A 17,828-nucleotide genomic window follows, 5' to 3' on the forward strand; every position below is an offset into this window, starting at 1 on the left:
TATAAATTAAAGTCTGCTCCTCATTTTTGCATACAGCCTTGAAAACTAGATCAGAACATACCTTGTTCACTTCATCTCTGAAAACAATCTCTATAACCTCTTTGGTCATGTATGTCACCTCTCACCTAGAAGGAAGGCATGCACCTGTTTGTTGACCTCAATCCAACTGCATCCAGGAGTTTTTTTAACTCCTCTGACTTTCATTATTTTTCTAACCTTTTCAAAGTCACACCATCTACCAGCCATAGCATATATGTTTGAGAGAAGCACATAAGGTGCAACATCTCTCACATCCAACTCAAAAAGGTGTTTGGTCAAGGATTCTCCTAACTCTATATTGTTATGTATTCTGCAGGCTCCAAGCAAACACATTCAAACAGATGCATCGGGTTTGATTGGCATTTTATTGATAAAGCCTTCTACTTCATCTAGCTCCCAACCATGCAGCAGTAGTGCTCCATCACAGGTATGATGTGATAATAATCCCTCATGCAATTGAAGTATTGAAGGCCCTCATAGACTAGGCCTACATGACAGCAGGCAGAAAAAACACAAACCATTGTGATATGGTTTGGTTTTACATCACAGGCTTTCATTTCTTCAAAGAGTGTGATGGCCTCACTTACATAGCCATGCATGGAATATCCTGTAATCATGGCCGTCCAACAGACAACATCTCGATGTCGCATCATGTCAAACAGGTGGCATGCATTGTCTAAGCTACCAAATTTTTCATACATGTCTAATAGGGCAATGACCACAATGACATCCAGCTGAAAGCCATTTCTAATTATTTGCTCATGGATTTCTACACCTTGCTCCAAAGCTGCCCAGTTGCCACATGCAGAAAGAACATTGGCAAAGATTTTTGTAGTCAATTTCACACCCGCCAGTTGTATATCTTTGAAAAGCTTCAGGGTTTTTTCTCCCGAACCATTCTGTGCATAACCTACAATCATTACTGTCCAAGATACCTCATCTCGTAATGGAATTTTATCAAATAATCTGTGTCCCTCCTCTATACTCCTGCAACTTATATACATGTCTATCAGGGCACTCTCCACAAAGATATCAGACTGCAATCCACTACTAATTATTTCCTTGTGGATCTCCATACCATGATCCAATGCTGCCAACTTTTCACATGCTGAGAGAACACCAGCAAATGTTTTTGCTATCCCCTTCACATCAACCCATTGCATTTGCTGTAAAAGCTTTAGGGATTCCTTGGCATGCCCATTCTGGGAATACCCTGCAATCATCACCATCCAGGATATGATGTCTCGGAGATTCATTTGGTCAAATACTTCACGTACCTTGTCCATTTTCCCACATTTTGTATACATGTCTAGTAGGGAATTTCCCACAGATACCTCAGACTGGAATCCCCCTCTATTTATTTCTTCATGTACCTCCATACCCTGTTCCAGAGCTCCAAAATTGGCACTTGCCAGGAGAATACATTGGAATGTCTTCGAGTTTGGCTTCACACCTATCAATTGCATTTCTCAGAAAAGCTTCAGGGCCTCCTCATCCCATCCGTTCCGTGTAACAACTGCAATCATCACTGCCCACGACACAGTATCTCGTTTACGCAATTTGGCAAAAAAATGGCGTGCATATTCTACACTCCCACATCTTGCAATGCATATCTACAAGGGAACTTTCAACCAAGACATGAGACTGGAAACCACTTCTGATTATTTCCCCATGAATTTCCATACCCTGTTCCAGATTGGCACATCCCGATAGAACACTGGCATATGTTTCGGAGTTTGGCTTCATACCCACAAGCCACATTTTCTTGAAATGCTCCATGGCCTCCACTGCCTGCCCATTCTGCGCATACCCTGCAATCAACACTGTCCAGAATATGACGTCTGGTTCACACATTTTGTCAAACAGATAGCATACATCCTCTATGCTGCCACATTTTGCATACATATCTATCAGGGAATTTGCCACAAATACATCACTTTGTAATCCGCTTCTTTTGATCTCTTCATGAATGTCCAGTCCTTCTCTGATGTCTGCAGAGTCAGCGCAAGCAGGGAGTACGCTGGCGAATGTGAACTTATTGGGTTGGACGCCTTCTCGCCACATGAGGAAGAAAAACCCTAAAGCCTCGTGGGCTACCCTCTGCCTGGCATAACCCGCGATCATCACAGTCCACAAACATACATCACGTTTGGGTATTTGATCAAAAACTCTGCGAGCGTCCGCCAGGCTCCCACATCTGACATAAACCATTTCAGTTTCATGAACCGTTTCAGTTTTGGATCAACGATCAAACTTTGTTCAATCGTCTAACACCACAAATCCACGGTGAACAATAGGACACGGCGATGGCTGGGGCAATTCATTTCAAAGAGAAACGCCTTACGGCATAAATATTTATGGATGAATATAATTTTTTATTAGAAAAAATAGCATTTATAGGATGTGGTATTATGAAAATATATTTAAATTAAATTTTAAAATTATAAGTATATATATATATATATATATATATATATATATATATATATATATATAATAAGTGTTATTTTATATTATATAAAACATGTATTAAGTATAGTATAAGAATGATTCACCACGTTTTAAGGAATGAGAAGGAATTTATATAATGTGGATTTAGTCATTTAATAAATTAGATAATAGAGCTTAAATTTGTTTAATTATTATTAAAGTATTATGTTGAAATGAGTAATAAAATATTATGTTGAAATTGATAAGTTGTTATTTTACTTTATTATTTATTGGAAGTGTGAATATTTATATTATTATTATTTTTAATATATAGTGTGTGTGGTATTTTGAGTTAATAAGAAATTTAAGTGTAAATTGATTATTGATAAAGAATTTATTGTCAAACATATTAGGCATACCAAATCATTCATGGATGGTAATGGTGGTAGTGGTTCCAAGCATTTCAAACTATAAACTAAAGATTTAACGAGTGAAAATTAAGGCGGAAGAATCCCTAGTCTAACTTGAAGATGGATGAATTTATGATAAAAGATATCAAGTGGGGACTTGATGAGATAAGCCAAGATTCACAATGAAAATCATGCAAGTGATGGATAAATCACTAGAGAACTAGTGAATTTGGTGTTTTAAGGTCAATTCAATACAAGACCGACCTTAGCCAATCTGAACCACCAAACTAGACTAGTACAACTCTAAAACCATTGGGACCAACCAATTCCACTAGTTCTAGGCTAGTTCCAATAAGAGTTTTCCCTTCTCATCTTCCTCTGAAGTCGTTTTGTTGGATCCTTTCAAGAATGGTGATTTGGAAAGTGCCATAAACTGTCGAATGTTTGTGAGCACCTAAGATCATAAGTAGTTAAGCCTTGGAAAACAGAAATTTACAAGGACCTAGTATAGACATCCCAAAAGATATTTAGTGAGGATGTGCATGCAAGGAACTATTACAGACCTCCCAAGATACTTAGTGAGGACATGCATGACCAAAAAGCATAAAAAAAAAATATCCACCCTCAAAAACCATGCCCAAAACATTGAAGTGTGGTTCAAAACAAATTGCTGGTAGGCTATTAATGCTACCAACAATCATTCACTCTCTAATTTCACAAGAAGCTCCTAATCAAGCTACTTCCTCCACTATGGTTATAGCAAGTTCTTGCAACTGTGTGAGCTACAAGAAATTAACACTACCTTCGAATCTCCACCAATTTTAGGGGACTTGACTTCTCTTCATGCCCCAACTATTTTGGGTTGATTGATCAGTTAACTAGATGATCATCGAGTTTGACTGAAGTCCCACTGCTTAAATGACCTTCCAATAGTTCCTCCAAAAGTTAGAACTAGTTTAACTGACAACTACTTGAGATAATTGACCTTTATTGCCACAAGTTAGCAATTGCATATGCAAAACTGAACTCTAACTCCTCCAACTCGAATTTATTGAGTAAACTAGGTGACACAATCCATGTCACACAAGTTAACATCATCCAAGTTGTCTGTTGATGTGGAAATTTGAATTTTTTCAATTTAATCAAGGAAAAATCAAATTGAGAATTTCTTGCTGCATTTTTCAACACATAGTTCATTGGAATGTATTACATTCACTATGAACTTGGCATAGTTCACATGCTAAGTTCATAAGGTTTTGGGCTGATGTGGTTCTATGTGTTGTGTATATAAATAATAGGTGTCCAACTCTTGCTATTAGAAACAAGACTCCCTATGCAATGTGGTATGGCCACATTCCTTTGGTGAGGCATCCCATGGTTTTTGGTTCCTCATATTATGCCTTCATACCTAAGGAACAGATAAAAAAACTCAGTGCAAAGAGTCACAAATGTATCTTCTTTGGGTACTCATACCTCCAAAGCATACCATCTCTATGATGAAGTGAATAAGAAGTTTATAATATCTAGAGATGTGATCTTTCTTGAGTCTTCCAAAATTGACAATGTTGTTGAGTGGTAGCTTAATTGTTTGGATATATTCAAACATGCAAAGTATTTTCAAGAGTTTGATAGTGAGATTCCACATCTCCTTCTCTTAGCTCTATAATTTCTATGAAGAGCCTTGAAGAAATCAGGTTGAAGGAAATTCCTTCGCCTGCTTTTTCAGGAAAGAGCTAAGAGACTATTGGCAGCAGGTAGCGAAATCTGACAAGCGGTGAGGGTACATGAAAGATACAAAGCAAGGATTAATGCAAAGGAGTAATGCAGAGGAGTGTACTGACTACATACATATCATCAAACATCTTTCATCCCACTTAGGATGCCTTGCATCGTGCCTGGTTAGTCATAAGATCATGTTGGTCACAACCTCAGTAGCTTAAATAAACAAGTGGTAATACTCTTCATCTTCTAAGCTATGTAATAAACAAGTGAAAGGGAGCAAGACACGTAGATCAAACACATGGAATGACTTTCAATTATTTCAACCATGAATGTCATTGAAGATGGAATGATACGACAATGATAATCAAACTTTTAAGCTACATTAAGAGGTGTATTTCAAAAGGCGTGCTTTGTTTTCCATACCTAGCCTCCAAAGGGTTATGCATCAGATGGAGTCTTCATGCGATCCTAATATTCTATCATACCTTGGGTTTCCTGGTCTGCTTATTTTTTTCCTCATCTCCTTGAGATTCATCTATCATGTCATCTTTCTTCGTGGCCCTACTTGGGACGAGGCCCTGGGAGGACACATCTATGCAATTTCAGGCTGCAAGGCAGACTGGGTAGTCAAGGGACAAAACTGCACAGTTTTTGGAGACAGTGGGTTCCGGCTGAGGGAAGGACACTGGAGGAAACCACTATGTATTTTTGAATGGTAAGGGAGGTTGGGATTTGTGCACATTTCACGGTTCGAACAAGCAACGGAAAAGCTTGAGGGTTACATATGTGAAGTTTGTAGTTCAGGAAAGTTGGATGAGGCTAGGTTGCTAAGGAAACTCTGAAATTTAGCTAAGTGTGGGATCAATGGAGCTTATGTGAATAGTGATAAAACTTCACTATGATCACACACTTGAAAAATTATCGATACAACATAGACCATCTAGAATATATAACACATACTTCACTTAATGCAACAACCTTTGTGGCAGCTTACGACAAGTGCAGCTTCGATTATAGACTTTGGGAGGATAAAGGTGACACTTGTGTAACAGTGTGTGAAATTAGTGTTAAAAATGTCTCATTCTCATAAATATTTCCCCTTGAAGCAAAACAAACCTCCCTTTGCATGACAAGCGATTACCCCCATGCCCAAAGATGACACATTCTATGTAAAGATAAAAGCATAAACGACTCTTAAGATCGAAAAGGGGAGCTTGAGATCGTCAACTTACCAATAAGTGACTAAGGAACGATTGATCACAATATCCATAGTAGGCTTTGAAATTTAAGCGCAGGCCAAAATTTTGGAGGGTGTTGCGGCCTCTACAACAGAGCCTTCACCTTCTTGCTAGCTTTGTTTTCAACTAGTGTCTTCAATTCTACGAACTCAGAGAATGTCTCATCTTTATTCCACGTGAAGAAGATCCAACACTTTCGTGAGAATTCATCAATAAAAGTGACAAAATATTTGTGTCTGACAGTGTAGGTTGTCGAGAAAGGTCCATAAACATCATAGTGGATCCTTTCTAGGACTGCATGTGCTTTGTTGTCCTGATCATGGAATGTGGATTTTATGTACTTTTGTAATGTACATCCTTTGCATATATACTATTGCTTAAGTGCTCCTTTAGAGAGGCAAGTTCCATATACCTTGATTCCAAATTGTTGTTATTCCTCCTAAGGCTCCTCTTGCCTCACTAATGCTTCCTCTATACTGTCTCTGCTGCTCAATGACTTTATTCGTTTCCTTGTGGTTTTGTTTTGTTTCTTGTAACATAATAATTCCTGGCTTCTCAGAAATGATAAGATCCCTTAGGGCTACTACCTTAGAGGGGTGCCCAAGTCCACTGATGTTCCAAGATAATATTTTCATCATTGGATATGCGGTATGTGAGGACGTGCTCACCCCCCTTGGTCCTTGTTGATTGCTTTTTTGTCATGCTGCCCCAGGATATAAGTTTCTATGGGTGTTTGCGTTCCCATTGCTATGTCCTTTTGCGCATTCTCATCCCTGTGCTGCTTAGCAGATTTCCTGCTTGGGTCCAGGTTTCTAGGAGGGTTCACTAGAACCCCCGTGATCTTTAGATGAGCTTTTGGTGATTTTGTTGAGGGGAGGATCAAGAAGAGGCTGAGAGGAAATAGTAAGAGGCAATGAGGATTTGATAGTGTCTTGGCGTTAGCTTTCAAGGAGAGGGGGCTCCTGGGGATCAGGAGGAGAGTGGGGGGATGAGGGGTCTTCTTCCTCCAAAGATTTGAAGGGTTTTGATGTAGAGGGTAATGGCTGAGTCAAGATGGGAGGGGGGGAGAAGGATGCAGCTTGGATTTCTGGGGAGGCTTTGGTTTTGGGCCAGATTGTTTGTGTTTTGCTTTCTTTTTTTGACTTGTTCCCATGTGTCTTCACTGGCTTCAACATTTTAATTCATTTCATTTTAGTTTAGTTTACTACACCTATTAGCAAAATGACCATATTCATGGCATACCTTACATTTGAACGGGATTTGTTCGTAGTCCAACTGCTAAATATGGGTCCATTGGTCCACTTTGATCTTGATTGCTTCCGAAAGGCCCTTTCCTAAGTCAACTTCAACACAGATCCTTTCACATGCGTGCATGTTGTCCTTTGGTTTGCGTCTGTCGATGTATTTTCCGACAGCGTTCCCAATGGCTTTGATCGATTCATCTCCCCAACAATGAAGAGGGAGATGGGGCGAGCGAACCCATACCGGGACTGCATTAGGTATATCCATTTCTGGGTCAAAGTCAGGGGACTATCTATTCAGATAAAGACCTCTCGAATCCATGAAGTAGGGACCATTTCTGAAGATGAGATTCCGGTCTTCTTTGGTTTCAAAGAGGAATGTGTAGTAACCCCTTCCACAAAATCTTATTGTGATTTTTCCTTGGATGTTCGTGTTCCTGTTGCGCTCCACCCATTTCTGTACAGCTCTGGGAGAGGGCCATAGGCTAGTAAATTGTCCAACCAGACCTCTCTCTGCTAGAGAGATCGCTGCCTTCCTTGGGAGACTAGGGGGAAGGGAGATTTATGGGATGTCAGCTAGTTTCTTGACGAACGTTTAAGCTGTGGGTTTGTTTCGGATGGTATCATTTTCAGAAATGAGAGAGGCGAAGATCTCAACCTGGTCTTCATTGTCTTGCATCTGGGAAGGGTCGATCCCAGCCATGGAAAGGCCAGAAGGGAGCCAGTCGCAGCACTGGCCGGAGGAGGAGTGCAGAGCCCAAATGCGGGGGTGCCGAGGAGGAAGACTAGAGGCCTAGCAGCAGGGGCTGCCAAGTGGGAGGCTTGCGAAGGGCTGCAGGAGGCGAGGTTGTAGGGGCATAGGAGCTCCGGTTCAAAATCTCGCGCGCGATAAAAAGGTCGACATTGGAGCTTGTACATTTTTGCGCCTTCTGGTGTTGTGAAATTTATCCATGTCTCTGTTATTAGGTTATGAAAATCGGGGTGATTCAGCCAAAAGACTTCAAAGCAAAAGGGCCTGCGAACATTGTCTCCCAGTCTTTGCCAGTGAAGCCTAATAGGCCAATGGTCCGAGCCAGAGAGTGGCAATATAGAGGCCAAGTGATCCCCGCCAAGATGTATTGCATTATCAGAGATCAAGAATCTATCTAATCGAGATGCAATTTGGTGTGCATCTGCACACTTATTGTTCCAAGTATAAACTCCATTGTTGAATTCCATATCTATAAGCTTGTTGTTATGAATGTAGTTTTTGAAGTGCATGCTTTCACAGTCCAGCTTGATCCGTCCTCCTCTTTTTTCATCCAATCTTGTAATCATGTTGAAGTCCCCTCATGTGATCCAAAATGGGTGGGATCTTTCTGAGTTGATCTGAGTTAGGGTGTTCAGTGTGTCTACTATGTTTGTTGCCTCCTAGGGGAAGTAGAAATTAGTTAAGTGTCCATGAACATTTGTCCTTGTTAAATTAAACTTGGCCTGAATAAAGTGCTTACTGGCATGTATGTTGGTAAGTGTTATAGCTCTATCATCCCAAACGATGACTAGCCCTCCTGAGGCTCCCATGGCTTCCACCGCCAATTCTTTGCTTCCTGGCCACACTTTGGCAAGGATCTGATCCAACGTTGTGGAATTACACTTGGTCTCCTGCAAGGAGAGAATTTGAGGTTTTTCCTATTGTAGCATGTTCTTTATTAATCGTCCCTTCCCCGGGCTGTTGAGCCCTCTGATGTTCCATGAGATGAGCTTCATGATTCACGATTGGGAAGGAGATTATAGTATTTGGTGAGCTTGGAGTATCTTCCAGATTTCACCAGCATCTCCCCTATGCAGATGGTTCTATGAAGATCGGTTTTCCGTCCTCATTTCTTGTTGTCTTTGAAGATATTTCTTCCATCCCACTGACTACTAGTTTGGACGCCTAATGATCTTTGATTCTGTGCTCTTGAGAGAATTACTTCTAAGTTCTCTAGCTTTCGCTCAGGAATTTTGTCATATTCCTTTTTCTTACAAGCATGTTCAATTCCCAGTATATCTAGATCTCCGATGTTGAAGCTCTCCGGTTCCTCTTCCATGTGTTGTACTATTTCCTGCTCTACCTTTGAATCATCTACAATCATGAGCTGCATCTGAGTGCTATCTACCTCCATACCTTGAGCAGTCCTTTCCTGCATGTTACTGGGAGAGGGCGTTTTGGTGTCCACGGGTTGCTTAGAAGTGAGGGCTTTCTTTGAGCTTGATGGATCAGAATGGGCGGAAGTCTTAGGAATGGCTTTAGGTTGTTTCTGATTATCTAAAATATGAACCTTCGGCTGGAGTAGGATTTCAAAGTTGTTGCTCGTTGAAGGCAAGGAGGTGCCGGTGACAGGTTTTTTGACTGAGGTAGAGGGCTTTTTATGGGTCTTTTTGTGATTGGGAACTTTTGTGAACCCATCCAGGTCAGATTTGTCCATTGAAGGGGTGGTCGTGGATTTCATATTGGAGGGACAGTCTCGGAATAAATGGTCAGGGCGTGGCATTTTCGACAGCGGAATGGTACATGCTCGTAATCTATTGCCTGTAACCATTCATAATCATCATGGTAGAGGCTTACCGCGTCCGGGAGAGCTTTTCTGAGGTTCATGTATACACAAATCCACGCATAGGAGGTGTATCGCTTCAGCTTTGTCTCCTCTGCCACTTTGATGAATTCACCTAAACCATTCCCAATGTCTCGCAAAGAGTCTTCATCCCAATACTCCATAGGGAGAGAATAAAGGTGCAACCACACAGGGTCCTAGCTTAGATCTTCTTTGTCCGGGTTAAAGAATTTGATCCATCCTCTTAGGTACAACCCTGCTGCGTTGAAGAAATATGGTCCTCCATCCAATACCCTGTTTCGGTCCTCCAGACAATTGAAAATGGCAGTAAAGAAGCCATTAGGCCCTAACTGCAGTGTTATATGCCCTTTTGGCTTCCATTTGGCTGCAATCCAGCCGTGCAAAGCTTTCTCCATTGGCCAAAGGCCTATGAAATTTCCTATCAAAGCATGATCCCTCAGAAACTGGATCTGAGTGTTGATGCGCTGACTTGGGAGCTCGATTTTGGGTCTGTCAATTGCTACCGGCTTGCAGGTGTTTGATGTCACCCGTGGTTCTTCATTTTTGTTGTTATTCGTTGGCGTATTTTCATTCTCTGTTGGTGTATCCTCTGGATGGTCCATCCTGACATTTTCAGTCTATCGCGGGCCGTTTTCCATATCAGCGGGGGGAGGCATCATGTCCTCCCCCTGAGGGGATTCCATTGCACCATAGCTGTTCCTTATTGTGCTGTAGCTGCCTTATGGCTGAAGGTTAATAGCAGAACGACGCAGTCTATGAAGGTCTACCAGTTGTAGAGCAGCATCAAACCTTAAGCACTCTGCTCTCCATTTTATTTTCTCTTTTTCACATAAACAATTAGTTTTTATTTAAAATTCGGCAAATCAGCTGCCGAGGACTTTAACATTGAAACCATGTATTTCCTTGTTACATTCGGCGGGGAAAGAAGATTTTTCTTTTGAATAGTCCGCTGAATGAGTTACATTGTGAATGCAGATAGAGGCTTGAAAAAGAACTTGATTTGGTTTCAGAATGGTGCCTTGAAATTCCGCTGCTTTTTCTTTCCGTGACGTAGCTCTGCTTCCTAGCTTGCAGAGAGGAGATCCAATGCGCCGGAGTGCCGGATCATCCCAAGAATCACTGTGTTTTCTTTTTGAAATGTCTGGCGGAGTGTTATATAGTGTTCAAGAATGCCAAGAGCGGTAAATTGGCCTTGAGGAGGCCCTCATGAACTCCCCAGCACCTACCCAGATGCAGCAGTGAGTTCCAATGACAAACAAAGATCGAAAATCCCACAGTTGCGTTCTGAATTTTCCTTTGTGGATGAGTCCGTGTTTCCTAATAGCATCCAGCTCAAAATGGTTCGATCCCGATGTCTGGAGAATCCGAATCAGTGAAATGCTCAAAGGAACAGAGGCCCAGACAACTCCAAAATTAAGGAATGTTGCAGTCTGATTCAACATCATTTACTAACAGAGGTCTCCTACTCCTGAGAGAGCCTAGGTTGGCTACCAAGTTCGCCTGTGAGTTTAACTTCCTCAGAACATGATAGCATGAGATTTTGTGGAACTTGGGCAACAATAGTTTGATTTTTTTGAGGATGGGGGCTAACTGCACCTAAGAAGGGATCTTTTGAGAGTTCATGGCCTGTATAATTAGTCTAGAGTCTCCAAAGACTGAGATGGAGAGGAGATTCCTCTTGATAGCCAGATTTAGACCTTGCCATAGAGTAAGAGCCTCTGCTCTGTTGTTTGTTTCATGCCCCAGACCCCAAGCAAAGCACAACTCAGTTGAGCCACCTGGGCTTAAGATAACTCCCCCGCCACCCACCTTTCTTGGGTTACCTTTAGAGGCCCCATCGAAGAATAGGCAGTGATCATCCAAAGCAGATCTCCATTTGATGAATTCCTGTTCTTCCAGACAAATTTCCCAATGAGAAGAGGCTTTAGTAGGAGGAATGGATCTATTCTGATGATTTGGAACAAGCTCTTTTAACCATTGATCTTCCTCACTGTCTAGAATCATGCCATTTCTTATGGTGGGTTTGGTTTCTAAGGCCTCCCCCAACAGAGCTTTGATCTTAGTGATAACTTTGACTGGGTTACAAATCTCCTCCCTAAATATTCTGTTGTTCCTCTCCAACCACAGTTTCCAGCATGTTAATTTGGGGATCCACATCCAGCCAGCCTTGAGAAGGCTTTTTTTTGAGAGACAGAATGGGGATAACTTGGCCCAGTTTCTTAGCAGGTCCTGAATATTTCCTGGAAGCTCTATTTTGTCAGCTCCTAACATTAGGACACCCTTCCAAACTTCTTGAGCAAAGGGGCACAATAAGAATAGGTGGTTAGCTGTTTCTTCATCCGATGCACAAAGAGGGCACCTGGAGGGACCTTCCATTCCACGCTTCCTCAGGTTATCTCTAGTGAGGATACTTTTATGCGCTAGAGTCTACCAAAAGAAGTCAACATTGGGGAGAGAAGGAAAAGACCAAATAAATTTCCATTGAGTTGGCTCTGGGGGGACGCTAGGGACAACCATCATACTTTTGTAACCTTCTGCTACTGAGTAAGAGCCTGAAAGAGAACCCCACCCTCTTTTGTCCGTAGAAGAGGCCTTTAAGGGAGATTTTCCTTGGAGTAAATCCAACAATAAATTGGCTTGACCATCCAGCCAATGAGGGACCTCCCCCAAATTCCAACCATCCCATAGACTTTCTGCATCATTTGTCCAATTGGAGATGTCCCAAAGGGTTTCCAGATTGCTAGCCTGAAGCCAAGCTCTGATATTTTCCAATTCTACCATTTGATTCAAGGGCTGATCTCCAAGAATCGAATCTTCCCAAATTTTTATTTTTTTCCCATTACCTGGGATCCAATAAAGCTTATGACTGAAAAGTTTCAAAGCTGTGAGACAGAGTTTGAAAACTGGTGATCCTTTGGAAATTCTAGTAGGCTGGTCCAAGCACCTCAAATGTTGCCCATGAAAATATTTTTTCCACAGAACTCTCTTGCTCCAACTAGGATTCCCAAAAACAATGTTCCAAAGGAGCTTGAAGCCTAGAGCAGGATTTTGGGCTTCCAGATCCCGCATTTGGAGACCTCCTTCCAAGAATGGCTTCTTAATAGTGTCCCAATTAACTAAATGGAGCCTTCTTTCATTATTTTTCCCTCCCTCCCATAGAAATCTTCTCAGGAGACCATCCATTTTACTAATAAAGGTTTTAGTGGCTAGTAGAATGGAGTTCTGATAAACTGGGAGACTTATGAGAATATATTTCATAAGGATTACCTTTCGAGCATTATTCAACCATGAGGCTCCCCAAGCTTGTATTCTGATTTTTAACCTGTCTAGCAGGGGCATCCAGTGAGATACCTTAGGATTTGATTTGAAGATTGTGATCCCAGGATACTTAAATGACTCCCAGGTCAGGGTTCTTTTCCATTTCTAATAGCCTTGTTATGTCTGACAAATATTTGCTCAAGCAATTCCAGCCATAGATCGTGCTTTTTAGATAGTTAATCTTGCAGCCTGAAACCTCCCTATAAATGTCCAGCTCCTTCTTGAAGGTTCTAGCAGAATTTATGCTAGCTCCTCCAAGCAATAATGTATTATTAGCAAACTGGGCATGATTTATGTCTTTAACATTGTGAGCCATTCTCAGGCCTAGCAGAGTTTGGATCTGTTGACAATAGTCTAGCTGGAAGCTAAGCACCGAAGCTTGAATGGCGTAAAGAAGCGGGGACAAAGGGAAACCTTGTCTTAGTCCCCTCGAGGCCTAGAAAAATTCCATTGAACGACCATTAACCAGAGGTGCTATCCAAGGGGAGGCAATGCAGGCTTTCACCCAAGTTATGAGAACTTTTGAGAAGCCAAATTTCTCCATCACAGAAAACAGGAAATCATGTCTCACCCTGTCAAAGGCATTTGTAAAATCTAGCTTAATCACCATGCCTTTCTCTTTTCGATGACAGCTTGAATGAATTGCTTTTTGCACCAGCACAATATTGTCAAGAATCTTTCTCCCTTTTACGAATCCTCCTTGGTTTTCAGGGATGATGACCGGCAGAATTTTCTTAATACGGTTGGCTATTATTTTTGTAATTAGCTTATAACTTGTATTACATAAAGAGATGGGCCTGAATCTGCTGAAATCGGTGGCGCCTTTGTCTTTCGGAATCAAGGCAAGGAAGGCCGAGTTGGTACTGCCTCAAATCTTGGTGCAGGTCTGAGATTTAAAGATAATTCTCAGAAGGTCTTTTGTAATTATAGGCCAGCAAGTCAGGTAGAACCTTGTAGTGAACCCATTAGGGCTCGAGGCTTTATCTGGATCCATGCAATCCAAAGCTTCTTTAATCTCATTCATACTGATCGGAGCAATCAACATAATATTGTCAAAATCTTGAACACAGTGAGGAATAAGATCAAGCGGATAGGATTGAGAATCGATAGGAGGGTCTTTTGGGGAAGAGTAAAGATCTTTGAAGAAGGAGTGGGCTGCTCGCTTTATGCATTTAGAACCTTTAACCATAGTGTTTTGATAGTGAATTTCATTTACTGTTTTGAAGTGCTTGCGTGCTTCAGCTTGCTTATGGAAGTAGCTTGTATTTTTGTCTCCAGCCTGTAACCAAAGATTTCTGGACTTCTGTCTCCAGAACTCTTCTTCATCCCTACTTTCTCTATGGAGATCTTTTTGCAGCTCTACTTCTTTTTGAAGAAGGATTTGAGTTACATCGGAATTCTCCATTGTTAATTGATGGCCTGCTAAACTGTCATGCATCTCCTTTCTTTTGGCGGTGGGCATTTTCAACCTTTTATCCCACTCCTTGAGCTCCCTTTTACGTCTCCTCATTTTTTCTTCCCACCCAAAGAAAGGGGATCCTTCATGAACTTGCCGGTTCCAGGCCTCGGAGACCACCTCCTGGAATCCTTCTTGATGAATCCATAGAGAACTGAATCTAAAGGGAATGGGGCCAAGATTTCCATCTAAGGAGAGCTCGAGCAGAATGGGTTTATGGTCAGAGGTGTAGCTCAGCAAAATTTTAGAGGTGGCCATTAGACCACAAGTCAAGAAGGAGGATTGGACTAGAAATCTATCCAGATGACTAGCAATGTGGTTGGGGCCTATCCTTTTGTTTGACCAGGTGAATTTCCTAGATGTGGGTTTGATATCCTCCAATTCCCAATCTAAAATGAAGTCTTCAACCCATTTTCTAGCTGGGTCCCTGACCAGCGAGCCCCCCTTTTTCTCTTCTGCAGCTAGCGTAACATTCAGATCACCTGCAATAATAATATTTTCTGGGTTGTGCAAGAAAAGATAGGACTGGAGCGAGTCCCAACAAAAATTTTCTCAGATGGTAAGACCAGAGCATAAAGATTGAACATACTTACTTGGTGGCCAGATTCTTTATGGAAGAGCTTAGTGAGTAGCCAGTGGGGGCAACATTCTTCGTGAATCAGATCATATTTGGAGCTGTCCCAAAAGGAGGCAATCCCTCCAGAGGCTCCTCTAGCGCTGACTGCTCTCCATTGGCCTTTATGCCAGAATGCTTTGCTTGCTTGGAGGAGTAGAAGGTCCTCCAGTTTTTTCTCCTGGATGAGAAGGATTTCAGGCGAGTACATCCTTACAATGTCTTTCAAAGCTTCTTCTTTCAACCTGCTGCCTAACCCTCTGCAATTCTAGGAGACGTATTTCATTATTTATTGGCTTGGAAGGTTGTGGCTCCTTTTGGAGCCTGACCATGCTTGCGCCTAGATTTGGTATTCATCATTCCTTTGAGATTTTTCTGAGAGCCTTGGAGAACATCCAAATAAGTTTGTTCCTCTCTCTGTTTCTTCTTGGACTTTTGACCCCTGGCCAACTTGATAGGAATGACTTGCGAGTTGTCTAAATCTGATACTCCATCTTCTGAATCTCCCTCTGAATTGGAGCCCAGACTGATGCGCTCCTCGTTTTCTTATTTTTTCCCTTGTTCATCCTTTGATGGAGGAAGAGTTGACTTTGCCTTTGCTTCTTTCACTTTGTTCGACGGGTCTTCTGGTTCCTCTTGGGTTCCAATGGCATCTTTCTTTACCCCAGAGGAAGAACACTCTTTTGGAACTTTTTTGGCTTTTGGTTTAGGTCGGGGCTTCACCAATGGCCCTGAATTTTTCTTCTCAGTTGGTTTTCGGACTGCCTTGCCCTTTTTGATTTCTTTCCATCTTTCTTCGTCCACTTTGTCCCCGGTTGGAGCTTTTGGGCAATTTCGTTGGAAGTGTCCATGTTCGTGACAGGTTCTACATTTGAAAGGAAATTGCTCGTAATCCAATTTTTGATAGTGATGCCATTCTCTGACTTTAAGTTTTACCACTTCGGGTAGTCCAGTTTCCAGATCGACTTCCACCCAAATTCTTGCGCAGGTATATTGGCCCTTATTATCTTCTTTGTCAATGAAACAGCCTAGGCCATTTCCAATCTTTTGCAAGGTGTGATAGCTCCAGCAATTGATCGGAAGATCGGGAAGTCAGACCCAGACTGGGACCTCTTTAGGGGTATCGATTGAGGGATCGAAGTCGGGGGTCCACTTATTAAGATATAGACCCTGATTTCCCATAAAATACAGACCGTTTTTGAAAACCAAATCTCGATCTTCTTTGGAGGTGAACTAGAAAATGAAATACCCTCTTCCGACAACATAGCAAATCACATTGTTTTCCAGCTGGGGCCTCAAGTTGCTTTGGATCCAGTCATTTGTTGTTTTTGTATAGGGCCAGCATCCCATAAATTGTCCTACCAACCCTCTGTCAGCCAGGGCTAGGGCGATTTTTATCGGTTGGTCTTCTGGTAGGGCGATCTCAGGAATTTCCTCCAGTTTTTTGATGAATTTCGGGACTTCTGGAATCAAATGTTTCTTTCCTTTCCGCGAGAGCAATCTTCTTAATGCTTCTTCTGAAGAGATTAGTGGGGTGGGAGAAGGCTCCCCACCCCCAGGTGCACTCATGGCGGCGGCTATGCTCCTCTGCGATCGCAAAACCCAGACGCGGACGCTGTGCCAGCAGCAGCACTGGCCGGAGAAGGGAGGTAGAGCCTGATTGCGGGGATGTTGGGAAGGATTGAGAGCCTAGCAGCAAGGGCTGTCAGGCAGGGGGCCTGCGGAGGGCCACAGGGGCCGAGGAAGCAGGGGTGCGGGAGCTCTAGTTCAGAACACGCGCGCAGATCACCTTGAAACTCAGCGTTGCCCTCCATTTTCATTCGAAGTGAAATATCGTATTAAACATAGGTTTGATCTAAAGTGGTCATTGTATTAAATATAAAGTTTTGCCTCGAAATATTTTTGTTTCAAAATGCTTGTCTTAAATATAAAGTTTTGTCTTAAAATAATTGTCTTAAATTGTTTTTGTCTTAAAATAATTTTGTCTTAAACTATTTTTGTCTTAAATATAAAGTTTTGTCTTTAAATTTTTGTCTCAAACTACTTTTGTCTTAAATATAAAGTTTTGTCTTAAAATAATTTTGTTTTAAATTGTTTTTGTTTTAAAATAATTTTGTCTTAAACTATTTCTGTCTTAAATATAAAGTTTTGTCTTTAATTTTTTGTCTCAAACTAATTTTGTCTTAAATATAAAGTTTTGTCTCAAACTACTTTTGTGTTAAAATATTTTTGTCTTAAACTATTTTTGTCTTAAATATAAAGTTCTGTCTTAAAATTTTTTTATCTCAACCTATTTTTGTCTTAAAGTCTATATTTAAGACAAATCAATTGATATTAATTTTTAATGTAAAATAACTAAAATAAAAAAATGAGTTTTTGAAACAAAAGATTTCTTGTCTTAAAAAAATGTCTCAAAAGTGCCCTTAATATTGTAGCACTAAGAAAAGTAAAATTGTATTATGTATTACATGATGAATCAGTTGCAGATTTACATGGACCCCAAACAAAAGAAACTCAAGCCCATCATATTTGTGGGTCACTCCATAGGAGGGGCAATTGCAACATTGGCCACGCTATAAAGAGGCTAAGTCAAATCTCTCCCTTTTGTATCACGTTTGGTTGCCCGCTGGTCGGGAATGAAAGGGTTGTTGAAGCAGTATGGCATGGGAATTGGGGAGGCAACTTTTGTCACGTGGTTTCCAACCATGATATTGTTCCTAGGATGCTCCTTGCACCCATTGAGTCAATTGCTAAGCCTTTACTACTA

At 41.4% G+C, this 17,828-nt stretch overlaps 2 pseudogenes; both read right to left on the minus strand.

Moving 5' to 3' along the window:
- Positions 1–428: 428 nt before the first annotated feature.
- Positions 429–1,505, minus strand: LOC149243863 (pentatricopeptide repeat-containing protein At2g13600 pseudogene; annotated as a pseudogene).
- Positions 1,506–1,508: 3 nt separating this feature from the next.
- LOC149243864 (pentatricopeptide repeat-containing protein At2g03880, mitochondrial pseudogene) lies at positions 1,509–2,250 on the minus strand (annotated as a pseudogene).
- Positions 2,251–17,828: the final 15,578 nt, after the last annotated feature.

Source organism: Pinus tabuliformis, chromosome 8, assembly GCF_031772625.1.
Source record: "Pinus tabuliformis cultivar Carrire ecotype Pingquan chromosome 8, CPIR1, whole genome shotgun sequence".
Classification (NCBI taxonomy): domain Eukaryota; kingdom Viridiplantae; phylum Streptophyta; class Pinopsida; order Pinales; family Pinaceae; genus Pinus; species Pinus tabuliformis.